We start from the raw sequence: 17,435 nt of genomic DNA, 5'->3' as shown, positions 1-17,435 counted from the left end.
TCCAACTAATAATGAATGTCCTAATCACCAATTTTCCAAATCCGGTGCCTTATTTGACTTTCTTATACAAATTTTCTTTAACCTAATTATTCATCTTTTCACTCTGCTTCACTGGGATGTAGAAATGGGTTTTAAAAGTCTGTATTTGTTCTGAAGTAGAAAGCCATACTTATTGGATAAAGGTCATTTTGGATTGGCTGTATGAAGTTTTCCTGTCATTTCCACACTGTTAGAACATAGGAAAGTCATTGTATATGAGAAATATTTCTTCACTTAACATAAAGCAAGCAGCTTTGTGAGGCAAGTTTTTAAATCCTATTAAATGGCGTTACCTCACAGATTAAACCTAGATTTTTATGGTAAAGAAACCCAGTTTTAACTGGGTTTTTTTCTCTTTTTATTTTTGCAGGTCCTTTCTACTCCTACATAACTTTAAATTTCAATATCCAATTCTTTATTTATAGCAAGTATACATAGACCTGAATTTTTATATATACCTTGTGTTTTCTAATCCTGCTAAATTCAAATACAAGTTCTAGGGGCTCCTAGAGATTTCTTAGTATTTTCTCTGTAGATGATCATTTCATCTACATATCAAGATTTTACTTCTACCTTGCCAATTGTGTGCTAATGGTGTCTTTTTATTGCCAGACTATTTTGGTTTGGGCCTATGTTTCATAGTTTAATGGACAGATGAAGAGTAGGCATATCTGCCCTTGTTCCCCACTTTAGGGAGAAAGCATTGTATCTTTTCCATTCATACAAGGTGTTTTTGCTGGAAGTATGGAGTATATGCCTTTGATCTGTTGAGAAGGTTCTGTTCTACTTCTAGTCTCCTGATAGCTTTTACCATGAACAGCTGTAGAATCTAGTTCGAGACATTTTCTGCAGCTACTGATAGGATCACATGGCTTTTTCCTTTCCTCTTTTAAAACGATGACTTTTGGGCGTGGATCTTCCAATGCTGAACCAACACTGCCATCCCTATAATAAAACCACTTTCTACATACTGCCAGATCAGACTTCTAATAGTTTGTTTTGTCAAACAATTTATTTATCTTCATACTTTTCTCTTCTATTATCTTTATCTAGTTTTAGTATTAGCACAATGTTGGTTTCCTAAAATGAGGGGAGAAGTGTTCCTTCTTTCTTCTGCTATAAATGTTTGATATAATTTATCAGTTAAAATGTATATGAGCCTAAAAAAAAAACAATGTATATGAGCCTGTTGTTGTCATATAGGTGGGTTTTCAAGCTAGGAATGTACTTTCTTTAATAGGTGCTATTCAAATTTTATGTTTCTTCTAGAGTCAGTTTCATTAATTTGTCTTCCGAGGTACTTCATAGAAGTTGTCAAATTTATTTCAAAAAATATTTTTGTAATATGCTTTTTATATCCTTTTAAATTCTATAAAATCTGTGGTAATGTCCTGTAAATCTTGATATTGTAATTTTTAAAAATGTATAATTGATACTGTGTAAAAGGAAGAAAAGGTCTAAAGGAGTAGGGGAAGTGGGAGGGGTAAGGGAAAGGAAAAAAGGGAAAAGAAAAAATGTGAGAAAAGAAAAAAACATAGAAACAAAGTCTTTGTAAATAGGGAAGGGTGGAGGAGGTGAAGGGAGGGCAGGGGAATGGGAAAAATATAAGAACCAAGATATGTCATGTAAAGGTACAAGATCCCAATGATGAATGTGACTGTATTTTATACCTAAAATGTATCAAGAAACTTAATGAAAGAAAAAAAAAGAAACCCAGTTTTAGAAGTAGCCCAGGCTTTGAATATTGAAAAACTAAAATTTCTTGTACAAATTTCAAGAATGGGTGCAATATCATTTTATCATTTTGTTTTTTGTGGGGGTTTTTGTACCAGGGATTGAACTCAGTACCTTGTGCTTGCTGGGCAGGTGCGGCACCACTGAGCTACATCCCCAGCCCCTTCATTTTATTAAATCTTGCAGTGGAAACTCATTAAGTTTAGTCAGAAATGCAAATTATTAGTCACGGTAGACTCTAAGAAAGTCATTATTTCCTTTAGTTATTGAGAACCATTTTTAACAAGCATGATGACAAACTAATACTGTTTTAATATGTCTCAACCATAGTTCCTAAGCACAGTTTGAAAGAACTGCTCCAATGGTAACACAACTTTTTTCTTTTTGGTGATGGGCAGTGAACATAGGGCTTCATGCATGCTAAGCACACTCTGTACCACTGAGCAACCTCCTAGCCCTGCAGTAAAACTCTTTTTTTTTTTTTCTTTGCAGTACTGGGGATCAAACTCAAGACCTTGCACTTGTGAGGCAGGTGCGGTGCCACTAAGCTAACTCTCCAGCCCAGCAGTAAAACTCTTTAACTCATAACATTAACTGGCTTTGCAAAGAGGAGCAAGGAGGGAAGTCAGAGCAGACATGAGGGGAAAGATTAGAAACACAGATAGGGGTGCTATGGAACTGGATGTGGTTTGAGTTCCAACTGTGGTTTTTCTTTGTGATCAAATCAGTACCCATGAACAGGGAGATGTCTTGGGCTCTGGTGCACCCTCTGTGTGCTGACATGGTGTTGATATTAGGTGCAGATGGGTCAGTAGAAGCCATGACCCTGAATTGGAGCATTCTGCATTTCTGTTCAGCCAAGTGGGTGATAAATTCACCAAACACAGTTTTCATTTTATGTCCAGTATTTAAAGATAATTCTATTGGGATTATGTTTTATTTAAAATCTTATTTTCTGAAACAGTGAAAAAGCAAATTGATTCCAAAGAAACCAAATCAGTCAATCAGCTTTCAGTAGATCAAGACTAAAATCTGGATTCTATTTCTGGTTCTGTCAATGATCGTGGATGGAGGAAATGAATAAATCAGAGGTTTTAGGGACCTCAACTTACACTTTCCTTGTACCATAAAATGACAAGGTGCTTGAAGGTAGGGATTCCATGTCAGACAGACCTGGCTTCCAGTCCCAGCTCTACCTCTTAGTAAATGAGTGACTTTATATTATGTAATCTCTCCAAATTTCAATTTCTTTACTTTTAAAATGGATGTGATCACATATATCTCATAAAGAAGGTATAATATTTAAATAACATGTTTTACACAGTGCCTAGCACATAGTAAGCACTCACAAATATCAACTGATGGCTTCGTGTAATGCATGTAACGTATCTTTCTCAGACATTCCTAATTCCACATTTATCTACAGGTTTACATCATCAGCACCAAATGACTACCACATAATTGCTTTGTGTAAGCTATTTTTAAAAACAGGTAAATCTCATCCACACACATTCCACCTCCACAGCTTTGTATTCCTGACATGTCCTAGCCTGTAAAACTACTTCTCACTTATGAATTCAAATAGCATTGCTTTAAGAAAGAAAGAGAGAAAGAAAGAAAGAAAGAAAAAGAAAGAAAGAAAGAAAGAAAGAAAGAAAGAAAGAAAGAAAGAAAGAAAGAAAGAAAGAAAGAAAGAAAGAAAGAAAGAAAGAAAGAAAGAAAGAGGAAGGAAGGAAGGAAGAGGAAAGGAGAAAGAGACAGTGACAATGTGAGAAGGAAGGTGTTAGTACAGGGCAAAGCTGACACCCAAAGGGCAAACCAACCACATTTGTCTTTGTTATCATCACTTGGCCCCCTTCCAATGCTTAGAGATCATTTTTGTGTGTCCAGTTTATTAATTGGGGTTCTGTCACCTGCAAAGTCTACCACTGTCAATCTGGAGCCAGTGTTGAGCCTCATAATCTTAGTGCTCGTATTAGGAGGACACTTCCTAAAAACCAACAGCAGCTCCAAGCAGGAAGGCTGAAAGTTGTCTCTGCAAAGTGACAGGCTATCATGTACTCTCAGAACACTGAGCATTCTGCATTCTGTGTGAGTCAGTCAAGAAGCCTCTCAGGTAAGCTAAATTGTCAAACAAATGGAAATTTACAAAAGTAGGGTCACTATATCTGTATTTGTCACTGATGGATATCATCTTGCCAATATTTTGGCATAGAGTGATGCACTAAATAAAAAGCAAGATTTGTTTCTTTGTCTCTTATTCTATGACAAAAAAGCAAGACATAAATATGGACTGTAGTTACATGAGCCTTTGAGTCACAGTATGTGGGCTTTGACTCTAACTCTTTATGACCTTCATCTAGTCATTTAAACTGCTTTGAGTCTTAGCTTTGCATATCTCTAAAATAATGTGTATCAGTGATACCTGCATTCCCATGTTTATAGCAGCACAACTCATAATAGCAAAATCTTGGAAGCTTCTGATATGTCCGACAGATGAGTGGATGAAGAAAATGTGGTATTTATAAACAGTACAGTACTTACTACTCTGCCATAAAGAAAGATAAACTTGAATCATTTGTAGGAAAAATGAATGCACCTTGATACCATAAAGTTAAGTGAAATAAATCATACACAACCTTAAATATTGTATTGTTTCTTTTATATGAGAAACTCAAAGTATAAATAACTTGAAAAGGAAAATAAAAATAGATAATAGGAAACAGGGAGGTAGATCTTTTGCAAAGAAAAGGGGACTAGGAGATGGAGGGAGAGGGAAGGGAGGGAGGGGAAGTAGAATGAAGATGTGTTATGTACATGTACCAGTATCCCCACAATGAATGTAATCATTATGTACTGCAAACAGGTACTAGTCAAAAAAACTGCAAAAAATAAAATAATGTGTATGTATAAGATAAATATATGTGTTCATAGAGTGCTAATGAATTAAGTGAGATATTACATGGGAAAGCTCCTGGCATTAGTGTGCTTCATACATTTTCATGTTCTACTTATGTCCCATTCTGACCTCTAACAACAATTGATTATTCATCAATTAATTATATTGCTCAAAGGTTACACAAATCTTTTCTCTTTTTTTCACCTTTCTCTCTCTTTCTTTCTTTGAATTTCCACAGTTGCTAGGCTCTCTGTTTACAATCACCCCTGACCAGAAGGGGAATCAAAGTACGGATTTACCAAGCCTTTCTACAGAATATTATGAAACAAAACTATTGATACTGGGCTTAAATAAATTTCTAAATTTTATTTCTCTAGACTTCCTGGAATCATATCAAAAACCCATCCAAGTCTGCATTAGCAATATGCATATAAGGGCAAGTATTGTTTTTCACAGTCTCACTTGGATTGAAAAAGGAGAAAATCTGAGAGCATTTCAAAAGCAGGATCATTTTGGGTTAGCTACTGCAATGCCATTTCAGGATAATCATTATTTTTAAGAAATATTTTCATGAAACCTGAATTTCCTTATTTTAACTTTTCCTAAAATATTGTAATAACAAAATTTTCCTTCTGTTTCCATAGCCTTGATAGTTACTCAAATAATATTTCAGCTCACAGCAGAGAATGGCATATCTTCTGTCCAAGACAGATACTATTTTAGTTAATTATTAGCATTGAAATTCCAGTTTAATGTTGAACGCACTAACAGACAGACACTGCCAGTGCTACGGGTCACTGCCTTTGTAAAAGACAATCTCCTACTAGTCAGGTATGAAATTATGTTGAAGGCTGAATGACCATGTGTGCCCTGGGCACATGCTCAGAATGCTCAGCACAGAATGAGGTCTGCAAAGGTTGCTTGGAGTAAGTCTAGGTCGAGGACTTGAGAAAATGGGGTTCATTTACTCTTTGAAAATGGTCTCTATTAAGAGCATTTCTGGAACAAAATATTATAAAAGGTACTCTGGGGGTTTCAAAAGAAATAGATCTATGGCTCTAGGAAGCCAGTCAGAAATATGAATCACGGGAAGAACAGATTTACAGAGCAACGGAACAACATGCTCAGGCTAAAGCAGTCCCTCTGCATTTAGAAGAATTAGAGGGCTCCAGAGGAAAAGACGGGAACATAAAGCTGAGAAGTCCATTAGGAAAATCTTCAAGGTTTGAGTTACACTGCGCTATTTCAGAGGTAATAGTAGCCGTAGACCGTATGTAAATGCTTGACTTAGAAACCTGCAACTTGTGAGGAGGAAGAAGAGGAAGAAAGTAACTAGCTGCTGTGCTGTAGAAGGTCTATCTGAGTTGAATACCAAAGGGCATTTCCTCAAAGTATTTGAGGAAATTTTCTAGACCATGATTGTGAGGCTGGTTATGCACCCTCACGTTTATCAAAGCCTTACACATTTATCAAAGCCTCCTTGAAATATAAGCATAAACAGGTGCTATTTAAATAATACCTCGGGCCGGGGATTTAGCTCAGTGGTTTCGCCACCTGCTGCACAAGGACAAGGACCCGAGTTCGATCCCCAGTACCAAAAAAACAAAAAAAGAAAACTTGACTAAATAATACCTCAAGAAAGAAACTTTTTAATAGACAAATGAATAATTTTTAAACTAAAGAACCAACTGGGCATGCTCATGCATGCCTGTAGTACCAGCACTTTGAGAGGCTGAAGTGGGAGAACTGCAAAGCTCGAGCCCAGCCTAGGCAAGTTAAGGCCACCTCAATGTAAAAACTTTTAAAAGAGATGGAGGTGTAGCTCAGTGCAAAAACCCTGGGTTCATTCTTCAGTACAAAAAACAATTTAAAGGAGCTACATCAACACAGTAATTTTTTCAAGGTTTTCCTTTCCCTTTTTTTTTGCTGTTGAATTTGAAATCTAATAGTTACTAGAGAATATCTTTATGCAATGTTATGTTTTAGAAATAAAGACGCTCATAAAATCACACCTTTGGAATTGTGTACAATTTGATTTAACTGTTTATATTTTTTTATGACCCACCATCTGCTGAGTTTAGAATAGGGCATTTTTTTAGTCTCACTTTCTTATTAAATGAGGATGATGTTTTCATGCACATTCCCCAGTAACATATTTAAATCTTAAACCCTTAGTTGTAAGTTAATAAAAAATTTACAGAATCCAAACAAGTATATTGTCTTTTCTGATACACATGTCATGAGGTTGAAATTGTGCATCTTTGATCACCAGATCAGCACCATTAAATGTAAACCAAGCTGGAGCAGGCCAGGCTAGAGTGGCCAACATTTCCAGTGCAGTAACCATGAGGAAAACAAATTGTAAACGTCATATCTCAGAATCAGAGAACTTTGGAGACAATAAGGCTTCAAAAATCCAGGTTTAGCCAGGTGCAGAGGTGCACACCTGTAATCCCAGCACTCTGAGAGATTGAGGCAGGAGGATTGCAAGTTCAAGCCCAGCTTGGGCAATGTAGTGACTTAGTGAGACCCTCTCTTAAAATAAAAAATTTATAAAGAACCCTGGGTTCAATCCTTAGTACCAGAAAAAAGAAAAAAATATCCAGGGTGCTAAATTCTTCACACATAGATGCCTATGGCCATCTGCCTCCTTCCCTTGGGGTGCTTGGCAAGAGATAAGCTTACTGCTGAGAGGACAATGACTGATTGGTCCAAGAGTAAGACTGGCGGACCTTTTGGTGTTCACACACAACTGGAATATTGAAAACTCAGAGACCCAGGTCTAAGTTTGATTTTTGCCACTCATCATTTGCTGTATTCTGGCACAGCCTGGGAGACTGGAGGTTTGCAGATACTGGGCTAGAAATGCAAAACATATTCATCAGTTTTGCATCACTGGGACACAATACCTGACACCCATAACTTAAAGCAGAAGTTGCATTCTCTCAGAGAATTCAGGCCATGACTGGCCAGCTTCAAGGCAGAAACATGGTGGAAAGGGGCAGTGGAACACAACTGCTTGGTTCAGGATGGCAGGGAAGCAGAGCAGGGGAACAGTGCCAGAGAGCAAGGGGCCAGGGACTAGATGAGCACTAAAGGTCACCCTTCCATGACCCACCCAGACCCACCCAGGAGTGTGCTTTACTCACCGCCTAGGCAGCTCTTGAGCCAATCAAGTTGACAGCTCTGTTTATCTGTCACAGCAAATGAAATCTACAGTTTCCTGTTGCCTAGAATATAAAAACTGAACTAAGAGGACCAAATCTAGTAATTATTAAATCTGTATAATAGAGATATGTTAATTATTCCACTCCCTACATTTTCATATCTGTATGTACAGTTTCATAACAAATTTTTAAAAATAATATCAGTTATTCACATTCCACTATGAATAGATTCCAACACAGAGAGAGTGGAAAGGTAATAGATGCAAAGTTATAAAACCGGCATTCAAGATCAAGATCTAGCACCTCATAAAAAGTGTGAATCTCCACAGGAATCTCACCCTCCTTATCTCCACAGTAGAGATAAATACATAGTGTAAATAAATACATGGTGGATATTAAGCCATGGAGTATTGTAATTTGCAAATGAGGTAGAGTATTCCAAAGTCACACTGAAACAAAAGCTTTGCAGATATGTCACTGCAATGATCGAAGCAGAACCACCACCAACTACATGGTGTCTTTGTGTAAAACAGAGAAAGGGACTGTCTCAGATGGATGGATGTATAAAAGGTGGATGCACACAGCTCCAGAGTGTGTTGGCTGGCAGCCATGGGGCCTCTGGTGAAGAAGAGGCAGTGTACGGTGGATAAAACACACCTGGGTCTTTCCTCACATCCTCTGCTGGCGTCAGTCTACAAGTTTCCTCTCTTTTCTGTGGCTCCAGATATCATCCAGTTGTCAGGGAAGGGGTCTATAAGCAGAGAAAAGAGTTTGAGTAGAGTGGAAGAAAGGAGGAGAAATGAGGGAAAGGAAGGACAGCAGGATTTGGCAGTAAATGCCTTTCTGCCTGGAGCATTCCAAAGGGCACTCCAGTGACTGAAAGACTCAAGGATTCCTTTAGGGCCTTAGCCACTTGTCAAGCAGATGAGATGGAGCACGAGGAAGTGGGAGCATAGTTGAGAAAGGGCAAGGAGGAGATATCAGCCTTGCAACCACTACCTCCTGCCTGCAGCCATGGCTTGGACTGGCCCAAGCACTCACCCTTCACCACACAGAGCTGCCTTACACTCAGAACATAAACAAACCCTGTGAGCTACCAGACCGGCACTAGAAGCAAGAGAACCAGTCCTGGGTAGCTTTCTGTTTCCGATTCAAAACAAACTTGCTCCAAATTCCTACACCAAAGTCCATTATCTCAACATCATAAACCTTATTTCTAATTAAGATGATCTATGCCTCTTTCAGAATTATGCATTTCAACTAGCATGGAATAAGGCTATTCCTATTGTGCATTGACATGTAAAAGTTATCACGGAAAAAGTAAAAAATTACTTCAATTACTTCAATTAGCCTTGTTCTGAAATATGGGTTCCTCATATTCCACTTAATTTATGTATCTTCATTAAATATATTTGTTTGTAAAAAAACTATGTTCTTCAATATTTTAATAAAATATTATTAAATAGCAGAGTGCCTGTACATCAACCATGAGTTCTGCAATTTCTCACATGCAATGTACATGTTATTTGCTCCTAAAAAATTCTCTTGAGGGCCTACCTAACAAGCTCAAGGTCCTGAGTTTGACCCCTGGTACTGGAAAAAAAATTAAAAATTCTCTTGACCTTATTACAGAAGATAATTTTACCCAAGGGAGGCATATAGGATCTGGCATCAGATTTTCTTTGCTTTCCCCATTATGTAATTTGTAATCTGATTTTTTTAATGCTATGTGTTCTATAGAAAGATGACCCCATTACACAATAATATTAACTCTCTTCCAGCAAACCAAATAAAAACTCAAAAAATATGGTGTCAAAAGACAAAATTATAACAAATTTAGTTACGTCTTAATTGGCCTTATTTGCAATTCTAGAATCCAGGGACACTTCTTCCAAGTACAGGGCCCATGAAGGTCATGTAGAGCTAGATCTGAATCCCAGCTCTGCCACTCCTTACCTAGTGACTTAACTTTTCTGCATTTAGGTTTCATCATTTCAAAATAGGTTGATGAGCAGATCAAGTAAATAATGGATGCCAAACTATGTCACATAATAGGTGCTCAATAAATGCCAACACCACCTTACTCAATATTCAGCCTTTAATAGTGGCTGTGTTAGTTACTTTTCCTCATTGCTGAGACAAAATACCTGACACCCAAAGTCTGAGAGGAAAGCGTTTATTTGGCTTACAATTTGCAGAAGTTTCAGTCCATAATCAGTCAACTCTAAGGCAGGGATGACAAACAGGCATGGCAGAGCAGAAACAACATGGCACCCACAGGCGGCAAAAGTAACAAGGGAGTTTAACAGCATCTTTCTGCCCATTTCACCTTATTCAGACTACCGGGATTAGGGCTGTGCCAAACTAATCACTCACATGTAGTGGTTTAGTAATCACACACCCTTAACCGCAGCATCACACATTGTAGACTCAACTACCTCTGAAAAGGAAAGTCCTACCTCATCTGCATGAGACTTTGGGGAGACATCTAAACACAAACCATAACAGTGTTTAGTAACCTAATAAACTGTTCATTTAGTTATTCGGACATGGTGTTCAAAGATGTTTTATTATCTCTGAAAATTAGGGGGGTGGTTTTCTAGAAGTTAAGTTCAATCAGTAACTAAATAACCTCAGGACAAAATTTCCAAAGGCTAGCTTGGCCCTAGTGCTTCCATGCTGCTTGCATGTACCTTGGCACTTTCTCCCCTCCACAAAGGCTCAAGAAATGCTGTCCTTTGTTGTCCTGCATCACAAACTCCAAGAACCCTTACATTGTCCAGAAAGGGATCAGTTGAATCAACTCTTACTTAGAACTGGGTGTGGCAGTGCATTCCTGGAATCCCAGCACTTAGGAGGCCAAGGCAGAAAGATGTTGAGTCTGAGCCCAGGCTTCAGAACTCAGCAATTTAGAGAGACTCTGTCTCAAACAATAATTTTAAAAGCGCTGAGGGTATAGCTCAATACAAGGGCCCTGGGTGTAGTCCCGAGTACCACCAAAAAATAAATAAAAATAAAATTCTTACTTGGCACTGACTGGCTAACCCACACACAGAAGTTTCCATTTTAAGTAGTGTTAACATAAATGAAGACAAAATTGGCAGAATTTCAAGCAGCATATCAATGCAAGATACTCTTGTATGGGACAAGAATTTAGAGCAAGGACAGATTTAGGACCAAGATCTCCTAAACTACTGCATTTAGGCTGACTGTGAAGCCCCTTATAGGCCCAGTGGACAAAATGTTCACCCCGCAGTGTGGCTTCCTCTGTAGGAGAAAGGTTTCCTTTTAGCAGAGACTGTTTTAGCTATACAGTCATGTGCAATATAACATTTCGGTCAGTGATCAACCATGTGTACAAAGATAAGGTTATAATAGAGCTTAAAATTTCCTATTGCCTTGTGACATCGTGCCCATTGTAACATCGTAGTACAACACATTCCATATCCCTGTGATGCTGCTGACTTCAAACCTACTGCTCTACCAGTCATATGAAAATATAGCACATACAACTATGTACAATACATTGCAAAGAAACAGAAGCATTCACGAATCAAGGTGTTACTGTACTTGAAAATTTAGTAGACTATACTTTCCATTACTATTTTAGAATGTACTTCTCTTAATAAAAAGATGTTACCATAAAAATGTATGCCATGTTATAGCAGCAAGAGTTTGCAAATCTCTTGTTTACCATGTGTCTTGATTGCACTGAGGCCATGTGGAGTGACTGACCCGGGATATTTAGGTTTGTGTAAGTAGGCTGTGATGTTTACACAAGGACAAAACCACCTTGTGATACATTAATGCGTGGCTGTGGCTGTACTTAACACTCCCCTGCCATCACTCTCTCTCTGAGAAGCATCAGTCAGAAGTACCAAAATCAAAGTTAAATAATTTCAATTTGTTTCTTCTGAGACACACACACATATATACACACACACACACACACACACACACATACACAGTGGTACTTCAGTTTATGAACTTATTTCATTCCATGATTCTGGGGAAGATGGCATTTTAGTGTTTGCTCAGGGGAAGATGGCCACTGTTGTGTTCATCACCTGATGCAGAGTTCATGAACAGAAGAAAAATTTTGCCAAACATTTCTGTTTGCAAAGCGAATTGTTTGAGAACAGAAGCATTTGTGAACAAAGGTATTACTGTGTAATACATATATTATACAAATATAAATATATATATATATATATATATTTCAAGTACCCCACCACTGAACTACACTGCCATTCCCCTCTTTTTCTTTTTTCTTAAAATGGGAAACTGTGGGGCCGGGGATTTAGCTCAGTGGTTCCGCCACCTGCCTCACAAGCACAAGGACCTGAGTTCAATCCCCGGTAACAAAAAAAAAAAAGAAAAGTGGGAAACTGTGATAAAAGCACATTTTTCTTCAGGTAAGAAATTATTGAATTACAGAAGTAATTTAACTTACAGGAACTGAGAATTACTTGCATTTGGTTATGGATGTTTATAGATATAGGACAGATTTGGAACGATAGAATCCAATAAGTAACCCCTAGGTTTTACTTTCTGTCATTATGTTCCACTTGTCTTACTTCAGGTATTTTATCAAAGATGATACTAAGGAAGAAAGCCAATCAGCTTTCAGTTCTTATAGCTCAGAGTAGGAAATAAAATGATAGAAAAGTTTCCCAAAAAAGTACCATAAGACATTTATTCTGATTCATCCTGCCTTTTGATGAAGTTAGATTAGGATATCAAGGAAATTAGAACATGTTCTTATATTCCAGCATTTCTTCTTGAAATAATCACTGCCAGTAACTAAACATTAAATCCTCTGGAGCACAGTGAAGTGTTTTTCCTCAATGCTTTTTCACACCCTTCTTCAGTTATGGCCTCACCGATGCTCTCTAGGAAAAGTATGTTGGAGGAATAAGAATCACCAGCACCAGCGGCACCACCAGAAATGCTGATACCAGACCCCTCAGTGGTTTCAAGAGCAGAATGACCTCCCAGAGAGCTTGCTGTCCTGGAAATGTGATTTAACACAGTTAGTTCTCCTTCACACACACAACAATCCCAATAGACAGAGTGCAAATCCTCACCTCTCTGAGGCTGGAGGCCTTCTCAAGTGGCCAGAGCCCTCTCACAGCTAAGCAAACAGCCACCTCCCAGGAACCACCTGCCCTTGGCTGCTGGTGTCAGTGTTTCTGCCAGCTGCTATTAGCAGCCTAACAACTTGGTCGCAGCCTACGTCACTCTCACTTTTATCAAACTCATTTATTCTTCAGATACCGCCACTCTCTGTTTGTTTTGTTTGTTTGTTTGTTTGCTCAATTCATAAACCAACCAAAAAACCTAGAAGGGTATAAGGAAGTGAATTCTTTTCCCCTACAAAGGTCTTTTCTTGTCCTTCACAATACTCGGGTCCCTCTTATCTCTTCTAGCTACTATGATGGGTTTCTACTCACAGAACCCCCCTGACACCATATTGAGTGGGATTTTCCTTATGTCAGTTTTCCAACTCTTCAAGTACCAACTGGGGGTCCTGTGATTCAATTCATTTCTGACATTATCTATCTTGCATTAGCATCAGGTCTCATAAATTAAGGAGCCAGTCCTACAAGACTGTTCTTCCACTGGATGCCAAATGCAAGTCCAGGCCCCCTGGACTCCTGGCCAATTGGCTATGAATCAAGGGTTGACACTGCCCTTTTATATTCCACAATTTTCTATAACAATTCATTGAATGTGAGAAAATGTTTTGCTTACCTTAACGGTTTTATTGTACAGCTCAGGAAGAGTCACATGGAAGTTACACTGGGAAGGAATGTGGAGCAGCCATGCTATCTTTAGGGTATACTTCTGTGTGGTCACTAACTGATTAGTTTTTGATGAGAGGAAAATTCTGAGCTGTTCTAAATTTAATTACAAGGGCCAGAGGCTGGAAGGGAGGAGAAGTGGGGGAGGATAATCAGTGCACAAGCCAGTAGAGCAGAGAACAAAAGTTTTGTTCTTTGATGACTCCCTATTATGGGCTGAATTCCATCTTCCCAAAACTTTATGTTGAAGTTCTAATTCCCCATCCTTCAGAATGTGAACTTATTTGGAAATAGGGTCATCAACATGTAATTAGCTAAGATGAGGTCATGCTGGAGTAGGGTAGACTCCAGAAGGATTGGTGTTTTATTAAAAGGGAACATTTGGAGACGGACACACACAGAGGGAGAATGTCATGTGAAGAAGCAAACAGAGGCCCAGCTGATGCAGAACAAGCCAGAGAACACCAAAGGCTGCCATGTACTCCTAGGAGATAGGAGGGTGGCATGGAGCAGATTCGCCCTCATGGAGAACCAAACCTGCCAGCACCTTGCTCTCAGACAGCCAGGCTCAGGATTATGAGAAGATACACTTCCATCCAGCTTGCGGCCTTTTGTTTCGTAGTCCTAAAATATAAAATACATTCCCTTGATCAAAATTTGATTTCAAATTCTTTTTTTTCTCATACTACTTCTTATGTAATACTTATTAAGTTTGAAAACACTTTTTTCTGGGTGTTGGTTTGTGAAATGTCTGTATTTCTTTTTGTTGTTGTTTTTGTTGTTCTAAGTGCAACAAGACACCAGGGTCTGTTTTGTCCAACTCTGTACACCCAACATCTAGAAATGAAGGGTCACTCATTAAGCACCTTCTCATGGATGCAGGAGCTGTCCTGCTATTGGAACAAGAGATTCAACTGCTTCAGGGCCTTGAGCACCTTCCCTGGGGAGGGAGTCAGCACCTCAGTGCTCAGGAACACGTTGTCTCAGTTCCTTCCCTCGGCAAGGTAGAAGTGATGGTTACCTCTGGCCGCTTTACCACAGGCTAATCTACAGAGCGGCCAGCCGCTACTAGCCAGAGATCAGGACCCTGAGGTAAATTCCAGAACTACAGCACTGTGTGCCTAGAGAGAGCAGGGCTAGAGGAAGCACCGCAGACAGTGTGCTGGCTTGCTTTCGTGTGTGTGTGTGTGTGTGTGTGTGTGTGTGTGTGTGTGTTAGTTACTGGGATTCAACCCAGGGAGTGCTGAGTCATATCCCCATCCCTTTTTCCATCTTATTTTAAGACAAGTTCTTACTAAAAGGCTCAGGCTAGCCTGAAATTTGTAAACCTCGTGCCTCAGCCTCTGAAATAGCTGGGATTATAGGATGTGTCTGCATTTTTGAAGGGTAAGATTTGTTCTTCCAGGATCCTCACAATAAGTAAGTAAAGAATGTAAGCAAACCCTAAGCTGGACACACACCTCCCAAAAAACACAAAGGGCTCTGGTGCTTGGCAGAGGAAGGAAGCTAATTTAAGAGGACAAACAGAATGGATCATAGCAGCTGCCACTTACAGAATCAGGAGTAGGGCCATGCTGAAGACATACTGCATTTTCATTAAATCTTCAAAACAAACTGACCTATCGGTAAATATGGTTATTCCTACTTATCATGAGAAAATCGAAGTTTAGAGAGTTTAAATAACTTGCCAAAAGTCACACAATTAATGACCGATAAATCAGAATTTAAAGCCAGGGATTTGTTGGTATGATACTTTGGCAGCTTTACATTCTTACATGCAGCTGGCCTTGATAACTTTTGCTCATGCTGTGGTTACTAAAAGCTGAAAAATACATGAGGTTTAGAACACAAGTTAAGTTCAAGTTTAGAACACATCATTCAGCAATGATAGCTTACCTGTCACCTCCTACTAAATAGCAAGCGTCTATATAAGCTTGCCCCTTATGTATTTGTACACTCAAATGTATTAGGTTTACACTCCTACTAACTCACACAGGACCTGGCAAGTAGTAGGAACTCAATAATGTTTATATTATGAATGAATAAAGTAAGTATTTGTTGGCTACCTATATGTTCTTTAAAAGAAATTAATGTTGAAGCTTTCATGTGAGAGAAAGAATACCTATGAAAGTATTGACCTAGAATTTAGTGATTTCAAGTACAGAATGCTACAATATACTTACATTTTTGTGAATAAAAAAGCATTCAATGCCACACTATGGAAAATTTCATCCTTATAAGCAGTTGGATAGGAGGGATAACTTCATATGTTCTACAGCTCAGTAAGGTAATTAATTGTGGTTGACCAAATTAATTGAATATTTCAAAATAACTAGTAACAAGGATTTTGAATGTTCCCGAAAAACAAAGAAATAATCAATACAGTGATGCATATGCCAATTATCCTTTTTTTTTTTTTGATAGCGGGGATCAAATTTAGGACCTTGTGCTTGAGAGGCAGGCGCGACACCACTGAGCTAAATCCCCGGCCCTATGCCAATTATCCTAATCTGATCATTACATTTTGTATACATGCATTGAAATATTACACTGCACCCCATAAATATACACAATTACCTTCTGTCGATTAAGAACGAATATAGGCCCAGGGATTTAGCTCAGTGGTGCCACTGTCTGCCTCACAAGCGCAAGGTCCTGAATTTGATCCCCGGTACCAAAAAAACAAAGAACAAATATAGTAAAAAATAAAAATCAGTCTGTAATATCTATCTCTCGAAAGCCATTAGCTGCCATAGCTGTTGATAGCAAAAGCAATTCAAAAGCTTCATCTACAAAACAGCTAGTAAATCCCAGCATCTTTCAACTGGAGACCAACCTAGTAGATATTTCCACGTAGTAGCACAAATGCAGAAAATAAGAAGCTAAGTAGAGGAAAAAGTTAGCAACTGGGCTGTCTTTCTGTTTTATCTTCATCCACAACATGGAAGTCAAATATTGCAATGAGAGAACTTTCCCATGGCTCATACGCTGAAAGTAACCCACCCTGGTCTTGAGTTCTACAGGGGGAGATCATTAGGACCAAAATGCTTGCGGTCTGCGCTTTGATATTTATGGTGTTCTATCGCCACCTCCTGGAAGAAAAGACCAAGAATGCAAAAGGATGTTAGGGTTTCAGGCTTCAAGAGAATGTAATTTTTCTCAATTTTCAAGTAAGTTAAAGACGTTGACATTCAGAAGTCACTAAAAATACATGCTTACATCATATTCTAGGTAAATTAGCACAATATGTGGAAAACAGGAAAGCTGAAAGGCAAACGTGCAGGACTTCCATGTTGGTTATTTGAGAACAAATGGTAACATCAAACGTGAGTAATAAGCCTTTAGAGTCTCCATCCCTAAAGAAGGTCTGAATTCTCATTAGTAAAGAGATCCCATCTTATGAGTCAATAGCACAGCAGGAACTCAGGCATACCCAGAGAATAATTTCCACGCTGGCTCTGAAAATAATCATCCTTATCTTTGCATTCTAAGTCTCAGAATTTGGCAAAAGAATTTTAAGGATTTTAAAACATTAGTAACAAGACTAAGAGTTTTCTCAGATAAAGTAGTTTCCAACACTAGCTTGTTGGAGTTATTTACACATATGGCACAAACAACACCAAATAAATTGGAATGTTTGGCTTTATGTGCACAAGATCTCGTACATCTATCAAGGAATAGGCTTTTGGTATTCATGTCAGAAAGAACACTAGGCTGCTTAATGTAAGGATTTGATACAGAATGTCCAATATTACTATGATGTCAATATTCTAAATTATACAGTATCAGTTT

Source organism: Heterocephalus glaber, unplaced genomic scaffold, assembly GCF_053883595.1.
Source record: "Heterocephalus glaber isolate CG9 unplaced genomic scaffold, H.glaber_assembly_v1.0 deba00001569, whole genome shotgun sequence".
NCBI lineage: Eukaryota > Metazoa > Chordata > Mammalia > Rodentia > Bathyergidae > Heterocephalus > Heterocephalus glaber.
Note: the sequence above shows the minus strand (reverse complement) of the source record.